We start from the raw sequence: 18,385 nt of genomic DNA, 5'->3' as shown, positions 1-18,385 counted from the left end.
TGGTTTCACAGGTCAGTTGGCCAGGGGTAGAGATCTGATTGAGCCAAACTGTGTCTTTCACTGGCCTTATCTGAGCCATCTTTCCCTAGTTCTGGGCTCCAAGGTCAGGGTGTGTTTCTTTAGCCAGCCCCTTTTCCTTACATCCTCTTGCATAACCACACTTGGAATACCAAAATCAGGCAATTAGCATAATTACTATTATCTATGGCAAAAACTTGTTTAGATTTCCCTAGCTGTCTCAATAATGTCATCTATACAAAGGAAGATTCAGGATCAGGTGCTAGAGTTTGTGAAGTCACTTTCATCTTTATTAATCTACAATAGTTACTTGGTCGGATGGAGAGATGGCTCAGCTGTTAAAGGTTAGGCTCACAACCAAAATAGTTACTTGGCCTTTGGTATGTGTGCGTACTTACATAAATTATCTCATATCATAGGCCACTTAAATCATAGACTATCTTTCACTTTTAATTTGTCTATGGTTTCCTCATAATTGATTCAGGTTATATACATTTATAGGAAGGATGTTAGGTGTGCCTTTTGTTTTGTTTTTGGTTTGGGCTTGTTTGTTTGTTTGTTTGAGATAGGGTTTCTCTGGGTAACCCTGGCTGTCCTGAACTGGGCTGCTCTATAGATCAGGCTGGCCTCAAACTCACAGAGATCTGCTTGCCTCTGCTTCTTTTTTTTTTTTTTAATTTATTTTAATTTATTTTGCAATACAATTCAGTTCTACATATCGGTCACGGATTCCCTTGTTCTCCCCCCTCCCGTCCCCCTCACCTTCCCCCCAACGCCCCCCCCCCCCCCATTCCCATCTCCTCCAGGGCAAAGCCTTCCCCACAGACTGAGGTCAACCTGGTAGACTCAGTCCAGGTAGGTCTAGTCCCCTCCTCCCAGGCCGAGCCAAACAATCCTGCATAGGCCCCAGGTTTCAAACAGCCAACTCATGCAATGAGCACAAGATCTGGTCCCACTGCCTGGATGCCTCCCAAACAGATCAAGCCAATCAACTGTCTCACCCATTCGGAGGGCCTGATCCAGTGGGGACCCCTCAGCCATTGGTTCATAGTTCATGTGTTTCCATTCATTTGGCTATTTGTCCCTGTGCTTTATCCAACCTTGGTCTCAACAATTCTCGCTCATATAAACCCTCCTCATTCTCGTTAATTGGACTCCCAGAGATCCACCCAGGGCCTAGTCATGGATCTCTGCATCCAGATCCCTCAGTAGTTGGATGAGGTTTCTAGCACAACAATTAGGGTGTTTGGCCATCCCATCACCAGAGTAGGTCAGTTCGGGCTGTCTCTCGACCATTGCCGGCAGTCTGTTGTGGGGGTATCTTTGTGGATTTCTGTGGGCCTCTCTAGCACTTTGCTTCTTCCTATTCTCATGTGGTCTTCATTTACCATGGTCTCCTATTCCTTGTTCTCCCTCTCTGTTGTTGATCCAGCTGGGATCTCCCGCTCCCCCAAGCTCTCTTTCCCTCGACCCTCGCCTTTCATTACCCCCACTCATGTCCAGGCTGTTCATGTAGATCTCATTCCATTTCTCTGTCATTGGGCGATCCCTGTGTCTTTCTTGGGGTCCTGTTTTCCGGGTAGCCTCCCTGGTGATGTGAGTAGCAGACAATTCATCCTTGTTTCATGTCTAGTATCCTGCTATGAGTGAGTACATACCATGTTTGTCTTTCTGAGTCTGGGTTACCTCACTCAGGATGATTTTTTCTAGATCCATCCATTTGTCTGCAAACCTCATGATGCCATTGTTTTTTTCTGCTGAGTAGTATTCCATTGTGTATATGTACCACATTTTGTTTATCCATTCTTCAGTTGAAGGGCATCTGGGTTGTTTCCATGTTCTGGCTATTACAAACAATGCTGATATGAACATAGCTGAACAAGTGCTCTTATGGTGTGGTTGAGCATTTCTTGGGTATATGCCCAAGAGTGGTATAGCTGGATCTTGGGGGAGATTGATTCCCAATTTTCTAAGAAAGCGCCATATTGATTTCCAAAGTGGTTGTACAAGCTTGCATTCCCACCAGCAGTGGAGGAGAGTTCCCCTAGCTCCACATCCTCTCCAGCATAAGGTGTCTTCAGTGTTTTTGATCTTAGCCATTCTGACAGGCATAAGGTGGTATCTCAGAGTTGTTTTGATTTGCATTTCCCTGATGATTAGGGATGATGAGCAATTCCTTAAATGTCTTTCGGCCATTTGAGTTTCCTCTGTTGAGAATTCTCTGTTTAGTTCTATAGCCCATTTCTTAATTGGACTGTTGGGCATTTTGATGTCTAATTTCTTGAGTTCCTTATATATTCTGGATATCAGTCCTCTGTCAGGTATACTTGAGCGACCCCAAAGATTCCACCAAGGAACTGATACAGCTTATAAACACCTTCAGCAACATAGCAGGATACAAGATCAACTCAAAAAAATCAGTAGCCCTCCTATATACAATGGACAAAGAAGTGGAGAAGGAAATCAGAGATACATCACCCTTTACTATAGCCACAAATGACATAAAATACCTTGGGGTAACACTAACCAAGCAAGTGAAGGACCTATATGACAAGAACTTTAAGTCCCTGAAAAAAGAAATTGAAGAAGATGTCAGAAAATGGAAAGATCTCCCATGCTCATGGATAGGCAGGACTAACATAGTAAAAATGGCAATCTTACCAAAAGCAGTCTACAGATTCAATGTAATCCCCATCAAAATACCAACACAATTCTTCACAGACCTGGAAAGAATAATACTCAAATTCATATGGAAAAACAAAAAACCCAGGATAGCCAAAGGAATCCTGTACAATAACACAACTTCTGGAGGCATCACGATCCCTGACTTCAAGCTCTACTATAGAGCTACAGTAATAAAAACAGCTTGGTACTGGCATAGAAACCGACATGTGGACCAATGGAATCGAATTGAAGACCCTGACATTAATCCGCACACCTATGAACATATAATTTTTGACAAAGAAGCCAAAAGTGCACAATGGAAAAAAGAAAGCATCTTCAACAAATGGTGCTGGCAAAACTGGATATCAACATGTAGAAGGCTGCAAATAGATCCATATCTATCACCGTGCACAAAACTTAAGTCCAAGTGGATCAAGGACCTCAACATAAATCCAGCTACTCTGAACCTGCTAGAAGAGAAAGTAGGAAGTAGTCTTGAACGCATTGGCATTGGAGACTACTTCCTAAATAGAACACCAGTAGCACAGACTCTGAGAGAAACAATCAATCAATGGGACCTTTTGAAACTGAGAAGCTTTTGTAGAGCAAAGGATACGGTCAACAAGGCAAAGCGACAGCCTACAGAATGGGAAAAGATCTTCACCAACCCCACATCTGCCTCTGCTTCTTAAGTGCTGGGATTAAGGGCATGCACCACCACACCTGGTGTAGAGTGAATTTTTTTAATGTATTTGTATAAGTATTTTATTGCATGTATTTCTTCAGTACATCATGTATGTGCCTAGTACCTGTAGAGACCAGAAGAGAGCTTTGACTCATTGGAGCTGGAGTTACAGACAGTTGTGAGTCACCATCCAGGTATTGGGAACAAACCCCAGTTCCTTGTAAGAGCAGCAAGCTCTCTTAACCACTGAGCCACCTCTCCAGTGCCATGTTGTGTCCTTCCCAGTATAACAAGCAGGGAGATTAGCTTCTCCCTGTACTGGAGATGTTCATTTTGAACACTTGGCAGCAAATGGCATCTGTTATATACTATAATGTCACTGTCATTTAATTTCATTTGTAATTAATAAGTATCACATGGAGAACAAATTTGAAAGTATGTAAATATCCAATCCTTTTTATATTGTCACTGATGATAGCATCCCTTGACCATTCCACCTGAAACCATTATTGCCACGTGGGAGAAGTTATTTTTAAAATCACTGCTTAAGGTTGAATTTAGTTCAGGGTAGAATAGTTGCTTAGCACACATAAGTCTCTGAATTTGATCCCTAACACCACTATATATATATATATATATATATATATATATATATATATATATATATATATATATAATAAAACAAAACACTGCTTATTCCAGGTATAAAATATAATATATAGTTGAATTAAAAGCTGTAAAAGCATCTCTCATTTTAAGCAAACAGATAAAAAGAAATGGAGGTAAGTACTCTGAAATACTAACAGTTTGTACTAGGCTCCGTGTATTGGAATTATAGGTGATTTTCCCCATACTTTTACAATTTAAAATAATTTTCCAATAATTAAAACTTGTAAATGTATATCTGAAATGTCTGTTTATTGCCAGTTGGTCCATAAAGGGCTTGAGAGAGATATGACGTAGGAACTATGATGCCCTCTCACCAGAACTGTTAGGTTACAGTTGCAGCCAGCAAGACACCTACCCTGGGATAATTACAGATTGGAACATCTAAAATAGTGTCTGATCTGAAAAGATTTCTTCCCACTCCAACCACTAAACTGCGCCATTAGTCTTTGCCAATTATGTTGCCTCACTCTCAGTTTCAAAGAGAAAAGGCTGGGTGTGGTAATTGACATGTGAGGAACAGTACAGAATTTAGAAGTTTATTTGTAGATAGAGGGAAGTAGTGACACATTTTTCCCTTTTATCAAAAATAGATTTCTTTCTCACATAATATATCTTGATTATGGTTTCCCCTCCTTCCACTCTTCCCAGATCCTCCCTACCTCCCATCCCATCCTGATTCATATTCCCTCTGTTTTCCATCATAAAACAAACAAGCCTCCATGGGATAATAACAAAATACAATATGATAAGGAAAAAAAACTAGCACATTGGAATTGGACAAAACACACAGAAGGAAAAGAGGCCAATAAAAGGCACAAGAAATAGAGACCTACTCTTTTGCACACTTAGAAATCCCATAAAAACACTACACTGGAAGCCATAATATATACACAAAGGACCTTTAAGGTAAAAAGAAGAAAAAATTACATAAATAAAATAAAAATAAAAATAATAAGATAAAATTTTTAAAAAAGAAGAAGAATCCTGACATGACATTATGAGATAAGGAACCTCCAAAAATACCATTGAGTTCATTTTCTGTTGGCCATCTACTGCTAGGCATACAGCCTGACCTTAATTAATTAATTTGGATAAGGGTTTGTCAATCTTAATTGATTTTCTCAAAGAACCAATTGTTTCTCTCTCTCTCTCTCTCTCTCTCTCTCTCTCTCTCTCTCTCTCTCTCTCTCTCTCTCTCATACAGGCATTTGGTGCTATGAACTTGCCTCTTAGAACTGCCTTCTGTGTGTTCCATAAGTTTGAGTGTGTTGTATAATCATTTTCATTCAATTCTAGAAAGTCTTTGATTTCTTTCTTAATTTCTGTCTTGACCCTTTTATCATTCAGTAGTATGTTGTTCATTTTCTATGAGTTTGTAAGCTTTCTGTTGTTTCTGATGTTGTTGATATCCAGTTTTAATCCATGGTAGTCAGATAGAATGCAGGGTGTTATTTCAGTTTCTAGTATCTGTTGAGACTCATATAGTGTCTGAGTATGCTGTCAATTTTGGGGAAAGTTCTGTGAGTTGCTGAGAAGAAGATATAGTCTTTTATGTTTGGGTGAAATGTTCTGTAGATATCTGTTAGGTCCATTTGATTTTATAATGTCTGTTAGCTCCAACATTTCTGTATTTAGTTTTTGTCTGGATGACCTGTCTATTGGTGAAAGTGGGGTACTGAAGTCTCCCACTGTCAGTGTGTGAGTGTCAATATGTGGTTTAAGCTGTACTTGTATTTCTTTTATGAACTGGGTGCCCTTGTGTTTGGTGCACAGATGTTAAGAACTGCAGTGTCTTCTTGGGTTTTTCCTTTGATGAGTATGTAGTGTCCTTCCCTATCACTTCTGATTAGTTTTGGTTTAAAATCTATTTAGTCAGATATTAAATGACCTCACCATTTTCTTGCTTCATAGGTCCATTTGCTCAGAATATTTTTTTCCATCCCTTTACCCTGAGGTGATGTCTATCCTTGATGTTAAGGTGTGCTTCTTGGATACAGCAGAAGGATGGATCCTGTATTTTTATTCATTCTGTTAGTCTGTGTCTTTTTATTGGAGAATTTGAGACCATTACTATTGAGAGGTATCAATAAGCAGTGTTTATCAATTTCTATTTTTTGTTGTGGTAGTATGTGTGTGTTTCCCCTCATTCAATTGGTCTGGGATTATTTATTCCTTGTGTTTTCTTGGGTTTGTTTTAACTCTTCAGGTTGGAGTTTTCCTTCTAGACTGGTACATAGATACTGCTTAAATTTGGTCGTATCATAGGATGTCATATTTTCTCCATCTATCATGATTGAAAGTTTTGCTAGATATAGTAGTCTCAGCTGGCATCTGTGGTCTCTTAGAGTCTGTAGAACATCTATCCAATCCCTTCTGGTTTTTAGAGTCGCCAGAGAAATCAGGTGTTATTCTAATATGTCTGCCTTTATATGTTATTTGTTCTTTTTGCCTTTCAGCTTTTAGTATTTTTTCTTGGTTCTGTACATTTAATATTTTGATTATTATGTGCCAAGGGGACTTTGTTTTCTGGCCTAGGCTATTTGGTGCTCTTTATGCTTCTTGTACCTTGATGGTCATCTCTTTTAGGTCAGGAAAATTTTCTCCCATGATTTTGTTAAAAATATTTTTTGTGCCTTTGACTTGGATTCTTCTCCTTCTGCTATTTCTATTATTCTTAGATTTAAACTTTTCATAGTGTCCCAAACTTCCTGAATGTTTTGTTCCATGATTTTTTTAGAGTCAACATTTTCTTTGATGAATGTATCTATTTCTTTTTTCATGTTTTCCATGCCTGAGATTCTCTCTTCCATTTCTTGTATTCTGTTGGTAAGGCGTGCCTCTGTGGTTCCTGTTCAAGTTCCTAAATTTTTCGTTTCCAAATTTCCCTCTGTTTGGGTTTTCTTTATTTATTCTATGTCCACTTTCAGGTCTTAAAATGTCTTATAAATTTCCTTTCACTGTTTTTGTTTTCATAGATTTCTTTCAGGGATTTATTCCTTCCCTCTTTTTTTTTTTTAAAGGGTGCCTGAGCTCACTATAGATGGTTGTGAGCCACCATGTGGTTGCTGGGAATTGAACTCAGGACCTCTGGAAGAATAGTCAGTGCTCTCAACCACTGAGCCATTCCTCCAGCCCTATTCCTTCGCTCTTGAAGACCTCATATCATATTCATAAAGGATGGTTTGTAGTCTTTGTCTTGTGCCTCAGCTATGTTGCATTTCTCAGGGCCTACTAGAGGAGACTTGCTGGGCTCTAGTGGAGACATATTGTTCTTACTGTTACTGATTGTGTGTTTATGCTGGCATCCAGGCATCTGAGTTTGGGAAGATTGTAATTCTAGGTGCTGATATCTGGTCTTATCTTTGTTGGGTGGTTTTGGGTTTTTTCCCCCCGCTTGGTTTCTGTTACCCTCTCTGGTGGCTGTGTGTTGCCTGGTAGGAAATTCTTCTAGGATCAAGATAGGTGTGGCCACAAGAGCTTCCAGGTAAAATCATGTTTCTAGGTATTGGGAGCTGACACTTAGGAATGGGGATGTGCTGCGGGGATGTTGAGGGAATCCACAGGAGAGAGGAAAGCAGGCCGTTCCACAGGACCTATTTTGTCCCCTGGGAATGGGAGCAGAGTGTGAGGAGGGTCCACAACAGGTAGTCTATTACAGAGCTGAGGGGACACTGGAGGATTGAATTTAAAGGAGAGGAGAGAGGATGAAGGTCTGAAGCTGGCCTATCTACTTAGCTGACCTACTTGCTTCTCGGTGGCTTGGCTGGCAGTTTCCCAGAGAAAGCCTGCTAGAGTTGGGAGCTGGGATAATAGAAGGAGTGGGGAATAAGGTTCTAGAATAAGATCTATGTGATTCATTGGAGATTAGGGCAGAGAGGAAGGGGAGGCTGCAGCAGGCAGCCTGCTACAAAGAAGGGGGTGAAAGGAGGGAGCAGTGAAGATCCAAAGTTAGGCCACCTGCTTCCCTGTCAGGAGTGAGTGGCCTGCAGGTTCCAGTGGAAAGCACTCTGGAGTTGGGGACTGGGGCAAAGTAACAAATGGGGAAAGGGAAGTTTGAAGAGGAAAATCCCTGTGACCAGAGAGAGAAGGGAGCTGCAGCAGGTGGTCGGCTGCGGAGCTGGGGATGAGGCTGTGTGATTGGATTTGGAGGAGCTAAGGGAAAGATGAAGATCTGCACTTAGCCTACCTGCTTTCCTCATGACACAGTTTTTGCTAGACAAGGGACACAGGAAGCAGAAGGTAGAAAAGGTAAGCAAGAGTTGATGATATGGAATGCTGGGCTACAAAGTTTAGACTTTTTTTTAGGCCCCTCAAGCAATATTGAAGGATTTAAGCAAGTCTGTGACACGAGAGTGGGTCTCAGCCAGATCATCCTCACACTCAGAGACATACCACTGTGTTTCTCCCTACTCAATTTCCTCCCACATGACAAAACGAGGTTTGATTATCATATAAAGTTCACCCAGCTTACTTTGTTTTGGCAGCATGATTGATTCTAGGAGGCAGAAGATCCACGCTTTCCAGCTCCTTTACAACTCAGTGTGTGTGGTGGCTTGGGGGAGATTGCTCATTGAGTAAGAGTGCTGGTGGTACAAATACAAGGACCCAGGTTTGAATCTCCCAAACCCACTTTAAAAACAAAAACTGGCCGGGCGGTGGTGGCGCATGCCTTTAATCCCAGCACTCGGGAGGCAGAGCCAGGCAGATCTCTGTGAGTTCGAGGCCAGCCTGGTCTCCAAAGCGAGTTCCAGGAAAGGCGCAAAGCTACACAGAGAAACCCTGTCTCGAAAAACCAAAATAAATAAATAAATAAATAAATAAATAAATAAATAAATAAATAAATAAATAAATAAATAAAAACAAAAACTGGCATGGATGTATATGCCTGTAACCCCACCATTTGTGGGTTGGGGTAGGAGCCAGCCTAGTCAAAACCATACGTTTCTGGTTCAGTGGGAGACCCTGTTTGAAGGGAATGAGGCAGAGAGCAAATTTGGAAGAAACCTAATGTCCTCCTCTGGCCTACACATGTGATACATGGGCTCATGGGCCTGCACACTCATATGCTTGCACCATACACATGTACACACAAAACAAAACCCTTAGTGCTTTTTAGTTTCACTTCTTTAACTCAATATTTATTTTCCCTACCCCCAGGATCATGGTTTTTATTCTGTATCCTTTTTCCTAGTGTAACTATAGTTCATCTCAGCACACTGATGTCCAACCTTTAGGGGATCTAGAAATGCTATTTCATGAGTATAATTAAACCAGAGTCCACACCAGTTATTTAAAGCGTTCATTCTAATCACCTCCTGTCCCTGCTCACAGTGTCCTTCCTCATTCCTCTTTCTTGTTATCTTATGTGATTTAGATAAATGTCCTTTAAGATGCAGCTCAGGCATTGCTTCCCCTAAGGGTCTTTGCTGACCCCTCAACGATGCCCCTCGAAAGAATTATTGCTATTGTTTTCTGTACCTCAGTCAGAGGACTAGTACCATTATATTATGGTAGGGAATAACATTTACATATGGCCAAATCTTATCTCCTATGCCATTGTGAAGGGCAGGGTGGGAATTTCTGTTCCATGTAATAAGCACGTAACAAAAGCCTTGATATGCATACCTTGTTGATGTTCTGAAGCCAACATAAAAAAAACTCAGTCATTCAATCAGTAATAAATAGACTAATGAACTGAATAGACAGCTTTCAAAAGAAATACAAATGGAGGCTTGAGCAATAGGTCAGTGGTTAACAGCTCATACTGCTCTCATAGAAGATGGGAGTTTGGTTCCCAGCACCTATGGCTGGCAGCTCTAAACTGCCTGTAGCTGCAGGGATCCAATGCCCTCTTCTGGCCTCTGTTGGCAACTGCACTCACTTACTTAAAACCACACACAAGACACATGTGCATATGCAGATTTAAAAATAAAATAAAATAAATCTTTAAATATATATACAAGTGGCTAATAAATACTTGAAAATGTTTAACACCTTTATCCATTAGGAAAACGAAAATTAAAACTGCTTTAAAGGCCAGGCGGTTGTGGTGCACATCAGGAAGCAGAGGCAGGTGGATCTCTGTGAGTTCAAGGCCAGCCTGGTCTATAGAGCAAGTTCCAGGACAGGTCCAAAGCTACACAGAGAAACCCTGTCTTGAAAAAACTAAATAAATAAATAAATAACTGCTTTAAAATTTCATCTCTCCTCAGTCAGAATGACTATCATCAGAAACAAATCAAGCCATCAGCAACAAAATGCTAGTAAGGATATAAGGAGGGAAAGTAGCCTTTATTTATTTATTGGCGGAAATGAAATCATTATATAATGAAATCTGTATGGAAGTCTCACAAAAAAACTGAAGTGGGGGCTATGGAGATGGCTCAGTAGTTAAAGAATGCTTAACGCTTTTCCAGAGGGCCACAGGTCAGGTCCTAACCTCTATGTCAGGTGGTTCACAACTGCCTGTAACTCTAGCTCCAGGGGATCCAATGACCTCATAGACCAGACTCCACGGGCACATGCACACATGTGTCATACGCACACATACTCAAAAATAAATAATAAAATAACTTGAAAATAGAAATACCATATGGCCCAGCTATACCTGGGGATGTATCCAAATGACTGGTTAACTTTCTACAGGGATAGTTGTATATTGATATCTGTTGCTAATTATTCACAATGGCTAGGAAGTAGAATCGGTCTAGATGTCTTTCAACAGATGAATGGATAGAGATGATATGATGCACACACACAGTGGAATTATATTCAGCTATAAAGAAAAATGAAGTCGTAGCATTTGTAGGAAAATGGATGCAACTTGGAGTCACTAATCAAAACAAACCAAATTCAGAAAGTCAGATACTGCATGTTTTCTCTCATTTGTAAAACCTTGATTTAAAACTGTGACAGAGAGAGAGAGTTATGAAACTAGAAAGGGGATCATAAAAGGAGAGGGGGTGATCTCAAGGGAGGTGGGAAATACAGAGGATGAAAGAATACATGTACTAGGAAAACAGGAGCTGGGGTTATGTGGAAGAAGAAAGGCGTCAGCTGGAGGTGGAGGGAGGAGGGGGCCAGGGACCTGGGGAGGAGGGGGCCAGGGGCCTGGGGAGGAGGGGGCCAGGGACCTGGGGAGGGGAAAATGAGAACAAAGTATAATGACACATATTTATTAAAGTGTCGTGATATGCTAGCTATACAACTAATTTTAAAAGGCTATGCCATTTTAAAGTGTCACTCTAAATAAATGAGGGAACACCACAATCACAATAGAATTGGCCTCATGAAAATGATCATCATATTCTTTTGTACTTTTTTAGCATTTATTTTTGTTAATTGTCTATAGATAAAATTTTGTCTGCTGAGGAGACTAATATTCTAAATAAAATATGCTATCATTGTCCAGAAAAACACATGAAAAAACCTGGCACTGGGTAAGGACATCTCAGAATAAAGAAGTCTGTCCATAGTTTCCTTTCATAGAGAAGAAAGGCATATATATATATATATATATATATATATATATATATATATATATATTACAGTAACATTTTTTCTTGTGCTGTTTGACTATGTGGCACTTGATAGCTCTGTCTATTCCTATGGAAACCAAGTTAGTAGATGGAGCCAAGGCTTGGAGGAGGCATTGGGAGAAATATTAGAAGAGTTCAGCCATGGAGCAGCTAACGATGTTGCTTTTCCTTCAGTCAAATCTTCTTTGAGAGCCAGGATCTGCTTCAATCCCGAGAGATGTTCTTGGCTGGTGTATGGTCTGGCTGCTCTGCCAGATGGATGAGCATCTTAAACTTGGAAAATAGCAAATAAAGCTCAGAGTCTGCCTTTGAAGCATCCTTCTTAGCCTTTGCTTAGAACTGTCAAATAACTTCTTTAAATGTTTCCAAAGATTTGCTCAAGATGGCAGGCTAGTGATACACTTACCATCACAAGCAATTAGAAAGCTTTTTCATAAAGCACAGAACTTGACCATCAGAAGTTTAAGGAAGGAGAGACCATGTCTGCCTCTGAGAAAAACAATGCAGATTCAATTTCATTTTTAGAGCTCAGTGAACTCATATCTCTCCGTAACTTGATTTTTATAACTGTTTGCTTTCCTGTCCTATAAAAATTCAGTCTAAAGACCAAGAAACCAAAATACAAGCAGACACTTAAATCAGCTGAGACAGGAAGATTGTCCAAGGACACAAGCATTTATAGTCTCTGTTTTGTATGCTAGTGGTAATCTCCTAGTCTAGGTTAAAAACATATTGGTTTTCATTACCCAAAACCATTTATGTATACACTGAAATTATGTTTTTATTTCAAATAGGATGTAATGGTTCATATTTCCAGTTTATGTACTTTCATTTAAAAATAATAATTGAATACTTTAAATACTAGATAAATAAGTTTTATGCTCCTTATCATATCATTCTAGACTGTCTACCTCTTTAGTCATATCTTTAACTTCATACTCTGCACTCCATACTACAATAATATTGAATTGTAAGAAGGGTCTCGAATTTGATCTCGCCCCATATGCAAGCTAACAAATTGGTCTCTTACTATTGCATAGATGTTCAAAATAAACCTTAGACCCCAGAGCACAAAGGAGTTTATTATTCACAACACAGCAGAAAGCCTGAGCTTCTGTGTTTACAATGGTTTCCTTTGCCCCTAAGAATCCTGGGAGTGTTAAAGAGCAAGATGGATGCTGTGCCCACTGAGTTCCCACTGCAGCTGAGCAACACTGAGCTTTAGAAGTCTTCCATTTTCTTTTAACCAGTATGAAGGCATGACCTCATCCCTCCAGCTGCTTGCTGCAGACATTCCCCTAGGAAGATGCCTAGGTAAAGAGTGGTTAACACTCCTATGTCTGACTAAGTCAAGTGTGAGTAAGTACCATAGGAGATAGTAGATCTTACTTCAGACATGCAGAATATAAATCCAAGGCCAGTTTATCAGCTGTCATGACCCAGGCAAGGGAACTTAATGGTGAACTTTGGCATCACAGCCCCCAAAACCCAATTAAGGAATCTGCCCTGGCCTACTCTGTTCTATATATAAACATGTAAGAGGTACAAGTCAGTATCACTGGCACTTGCAGCTTCAGTTGGCACATATGACCTACCCTAAGGCTTCTTTTTTTTTTTTAAAGATTTATTTATTTATTTATTATGTATACAGTGTTCTGTTTGTATGTATGTCTGTACACCAGAAGAGGGCACCAGATCTCATTATAGATGGTTGTGAGCCACCACGTGGTTGCTGGGAATTGAACTCAGGACCTCTGGAAGAGCAGTCAGTGCTCTTAACCTCTGAGCCATCTCTCCAGCCCCCCTAAGGCTTCTTATGCACCAGGGGAGCATATGGATTTGTGTTCATTAGATTAAAAGTGGGCATGCCCATGCCTGTGCTTCTATACATGTAAATGGATCCATGTTGTTGGATATTGCTGAAGACCTCCCCTGATGACATCAATCATAGCAGAAGAATAGGAACTACCAACATTGATAGGAATGTTTCTTTGTACATGGGTGGGAGTGGCAAACTCCCCAGTAGGTCATTCTAGCTCCACTTCTATGTGATTAATGTGCAGGCCATCTTCATTGTGGTAGAGTCCATTACTAGATCCAAAAGACAGAGTACTAGTTGATCTCCTGCCCCTGCATCTTACAGAGTCTGAAGCCCTTCCCAAGTCCCGAAGTTGCCTTCCCCCTTTAGTCACAAAGCTAGTGAGTCTTGTCTTCCGTGTGTTAGTGCCACAGCACAGCCAACTCTCACAAGTTATCCCTTGACCTTCATACCTATGCTGTGGCAGGTCAGAAGACATCTTGAAAGAATTGGTTTTCTTCTCCCATCATGTGAGTTCCAGGGACTGAATTCAGGTCATCAGGCTTGAAAGCAAGTGTCTTTAACCCACTGAGCCATCTCACCAGCCCATGAGTCCTATCCTAGTAGATACAACTTCACCTTCTTTCCTAACCACCCTTGCATGCACCTTCCATCCAGAAGGATGTGTGTCTATGGAAAAAATTTACTGTGATAATTTGGGCTGCTATGGGAAGATCAGTGCGCATGGCACTCAGTACTGTGGTCATTGTGGATTTTTTAAAATCTAGAACCATATTACTTGAACAAATGGATCCAGATTAATAAACCAGAATACATTTTGAATCTCTAGTACCCTTTTTGGCCAAGGTACCACTAAAGGATATATCAGTCAAAACCAGCCTGAAGTGGCTTTTAGGGAAGAGAAAACATCTTAATTGCTAATGGACAGAATAGAATGACAGGTTTTTTTTTTTTTAATGGGCATATGTAATCCCCAACCACGCTTGTTTTTAATCATCTCCCACAAGAAAGGAACTCTCTAGGGGAGGACACATTCAGTAGCCACATTTGAGTTATAGGCAAGGATCAAGCAAGCGATAACACTAGAGGTATTTTTAATTGATTTTCAAGTGTCACAGCTCTCAATAATCCCATAAAGCTGATGATGGTATGGGAAAGGAAGTGTCCATCAAATGCCCCCTAACTATTGGACCATTGCTGGATGGCCTTCCTGAAAAATGATATACCATGGTCAGACCACAGGTGGTCTCAAAACCCAAACATGAAACGATTTGGAATCAAGGACTTCTTGTGGTTAAAGTAGGACAAGTTACTGAAACAGTAACATTGTAGTCTGAGATGTGTCTACAGTGGTAAGATGGAAGATGGGTCCAAGAGCAGATTTCATAAATCATTGCCAAGAATAGGCAGATGCAGTGCTCCATTAACTTGGCCTTCTTCACCACGAAAGAAACAGGCCAACTTGACAAAAGACAGACACAAGTCCCATATATGGTGATATCTTCTACATCACAAACATACATTTTACTTTGTGCCCAATCTACAATGATGGGTTCATCCCCATATCTAGTGCAATGATAGATCCAAATGGCAAAAGATGATCTAAACTTGTTCATCAGGTTGATTCCACTTGCTCTTCTTAGAGAACAGGCCCTTATTGTATACATCAACACAAACTATACAGGCTCTCTGATTGTGAGCAACAATGTGTTCCCATGGATTGCAGCACCAGAGGAGAGTGTATTTAATCTAGCATCTATAGTCTTGCACATGGCAGATCTTAGCACCATAGCATCGACAACAGGCCAAGAACTAGTCAAAGTATGACCAGCCCTTACTGCCTGAAGTGAGACTGGTGCTTTTCATCTCAGCCTACTGGTCTAAATAGCCTTTCTAGCCAGTTAGCTTTCCAGAGTTTGCCTTATGGTTAGGCAATTACTGCCTCTCTCAATGGATAGCATCAGTCTTTGACTGAATCAAATCATTGTGGGGGCCTATAGAGGCTCCCTAATAAGACCTTACTCAAGGTCAGAGAATCTGAGCTTGCTTTACCCAGTAGGGCCGCATAATGGGATGATTTGGCCAGGGGCATGGTTACCAGATGTTATGAAGAGTCTACATTTGGCTGTACCTTGTGCTTTGATCTTGAAAGTGGGATGTCTTTTGCCTCTCCCTTTGGCAGAGTATAAAAAGCCCATTAGAATAAATCTCTCAAGGTGGCTGGGTATTGACCCAGGGCCCTCCCGAAACTGTCCTGTGTCTCTGTCTTTCTTGTCATCTCCGCCTATATTTCTATCTAATACTTCCTCATTCCTCTCTCCTCCCCTCAAGAACCCTTCGACAGGTTGGAACTGGACTCCAACAAATCATCATTAAAATAGGTCAAAGGCACTCGGGAGGCAGAGCCAGGCGGATCTCTGTGAGTTCGAGGCCAGCCTGGTCTACAAAGCGAGTTCCAGGAAAGGCACAAAGCTAAACAGAGAAACCCTGTCTTGAAAAACCAAAAAATAAAAATAAAAAAATAAATAGGTCAAAGCCTTTAAGGGAAATCCTGTGAGCAAAAGCACCATGAAGCTAACAGCTTTGTCTCAGAAAGTGGCCAGCAGCTATGTCCAGTATTTATCTTCATAGTTAAACAAGCCAGGCTGCCACAGAGTTCATGTTCACAGCCCAGTAGGCTGGGTGCTGTTAGGCAATGCTTTGCATTCACTCTCAAGCAGCTGCTCACGTGTCTCAACCAAATGAACACCCAGTGTTTCCATCTAAAATTCTCTACCGAATAGAAAGTTCCTCATTCCTCTCACCTCTTATTTCTGCTTTGGAGACTCTGGCTTAGCAGCCACAAACAAATACCTTTCATCCCACTGCTGTATCATTATTCTAACTCTGTCCTTCTGCCTGTCCAGAGAGGAAGGTGAAGCCCTGTTTGGACATCTTGCCTTAATCCTGTTTCTCACCCTTCATATTCATTGACAGATAGGCTAATGGAGTCCTTTCACACCCCCTTACTCAGTACTTGGATATAATGCCAGGGAGACGTCCTATTCCTGATCCTGAGGAGGAGAGTGCAGGGTCCTTTCTTTGTTTTTCAAGTAAACTATATCAGCAATTAAAACTCTTTTACTGCCTTGTCTGTTCTGGGATTTATTTTTACTCTTCTTGCAAGGTAGCATGTTCACTGGGTATACTATGAAAAGACACAAGACTCCCTAAGAAAAAAAAAGCTTTTCTACTGACGGCATAGCAAATAGCATGCACACGGGCTTGTTTGCATCATTCCCCTCGTTTCCACGCACCATAGAGGCGATGCAGATGATGCAAGTGAACACAGTGGAGTTTGCAGACATCCACGGAATGCTGTACTTTGAAACTCTGCAGCCTTTAGAACGCACGAAGCGGGCCTTCTCTTTGTCCCAGTGGTGATAGTATCTCATTTTTTAAGATTGCTCACTGCAAGCTCAGCTCTGAGAAGTGATCCCAATAAGCCAGGGTCAAAGCTTTGCATCTGATCCTACACAACACCCAAGATCAGAGCATACACCCTCTCCGAACATGACTATGGTACTTCCAAAGCTCATTTGCATGTGCAGTCATTGTAGAAAAGTTTCACTGATTACTAAAAATTGTGACCTATATACTTCCTAGGGATAGTGTTTCTTTTTCAAATTTAATATGGCAAATGCCTTGAGTGTTTATAAATATGTAATTATAAAGACATCATTATAATTAATAACAAATGTTTCTGTTATTTCTATTTCAATGTAAAATAATGTATCTTTATCTAATGTTGTTAACATTTAGAATGAAATATGACAGAATGCTTTCTCTACATTTATATTTGCTATTATAAATATAGTTATAATATTTCCAGGGCAAAATTATGTGCAAACCTATAAATGGACCAAAATATGAACATTTGTGTATGTCAGTGAACAGCTCTTTTCTCCTCAAGTTCAGTGGGGGAATAGGGGTTCTGGGACCATGCGGAGAGAACAAGAACCCAGAGGTCAGTAGGAAGAAATTTGTAGGTCCCAAACTATGTTTTTTGGGAAGGCATTTGCTTTTTCAGTATTTCTGAGTGTGGCAGAATCTTCATTGCTTTGCTTCAACTGAGGAGAAGGCAAATGGCCAAGGTACTCATGGCCCAGTAAGGAGGACATGGCAGCCTTGTGGAAGGACATGTGCAGTGAGGGTCCCGAATGTTGTGAGAAGTTAGTGACAAAACACATAACTGTCACCAGATGGGAGTCATGAAAAATATGATTTTAGCCACATCTTTCTCAAGAAAAGACTCCTTGTTCCCACTGAGTGATTGAAAGGCCTTTGTACTTTTATTGAAGCAAAGAATATACCAGGATATTTGAAGATTGGTCTATAGCACTAAAGAATGATGCTTGGAGAACTGGCAAGAACAGGACAAAGGCCAACCTTGAGTCTAGAAAGCTGCCCATTACCTGAATGACTCACTATGGTGTCCCTAACATCATAGGAGACAATACTCCAAAAGAATGCCACCACGGTTTCTTAGCCTAGACTAGGAGTTAGGTGGAAGCCAACCAGATGGGGAGTGGAGGAAGAAAACAAGCGATGAAGAACAGTAGCAAAGAAGCTGCCTTCAAATCTACTTAAAGCTAGGACTTGTACATAGATTACATGCCTGTGATCCTAGCACTCTCAGGAAGCTGAGACAACAGGATAACCACACATTTGAGCCAGTCTGCTCTACATAGTGACTTTTGGTCTGTCAGGACTAAATTGCAAAGACTCTGTCTCAATAGCAGTAGTAGTAATAAAGAATAGTAATAATTGTAGTAATAATAATCAACTTGTAAACAAAAACAACAAAATACATGAATAAACTCAGTGTTGAAGAAAAGCCAATACCATTTGATTCACAACTGAAGGCAAGGACTGTTCCTCAATCCATCAATTGCCAATAGTTGGGTAGGGAGAAGCAGGGCCAGGAGCCCCTCCCTGACCCATGATTGGCTA

General features: G+C 40.7%; 1 protein-coding gene across 5 annotated transcripts in view; it reads left to right on the top strand.

The window, feature by feature from the left end:
• Invs (inversin) overlaps nt 1-18,385 on the top strand; it is a 156,656-nt gene that overhangs the window by 69,167 nt on the left and 69,104 nt on the right. The gene's annotated exons all lie outside the window — the stretch shown is intronic.

The sequence above is a fragment of the Peromyscus californicus genome, unplaced genomic scaffold (genome assembly GCF_007827085.1).
Source record: "Peromyscus californicus insignis strain IS unplaced genomic scaffold, ASM782708v3 Scaffold_5__1_contigs__length_169319896, whole genome shotgun sequence".
NCBI lineage: Eukaryota > Metazoa > Chordata > Mammalia > Rodentia > Cricetidae > Peromyscus > Peromyscus californicus.
This window is presented reverse-complemented; position numbering and strand designations above follow the sequence as displayed.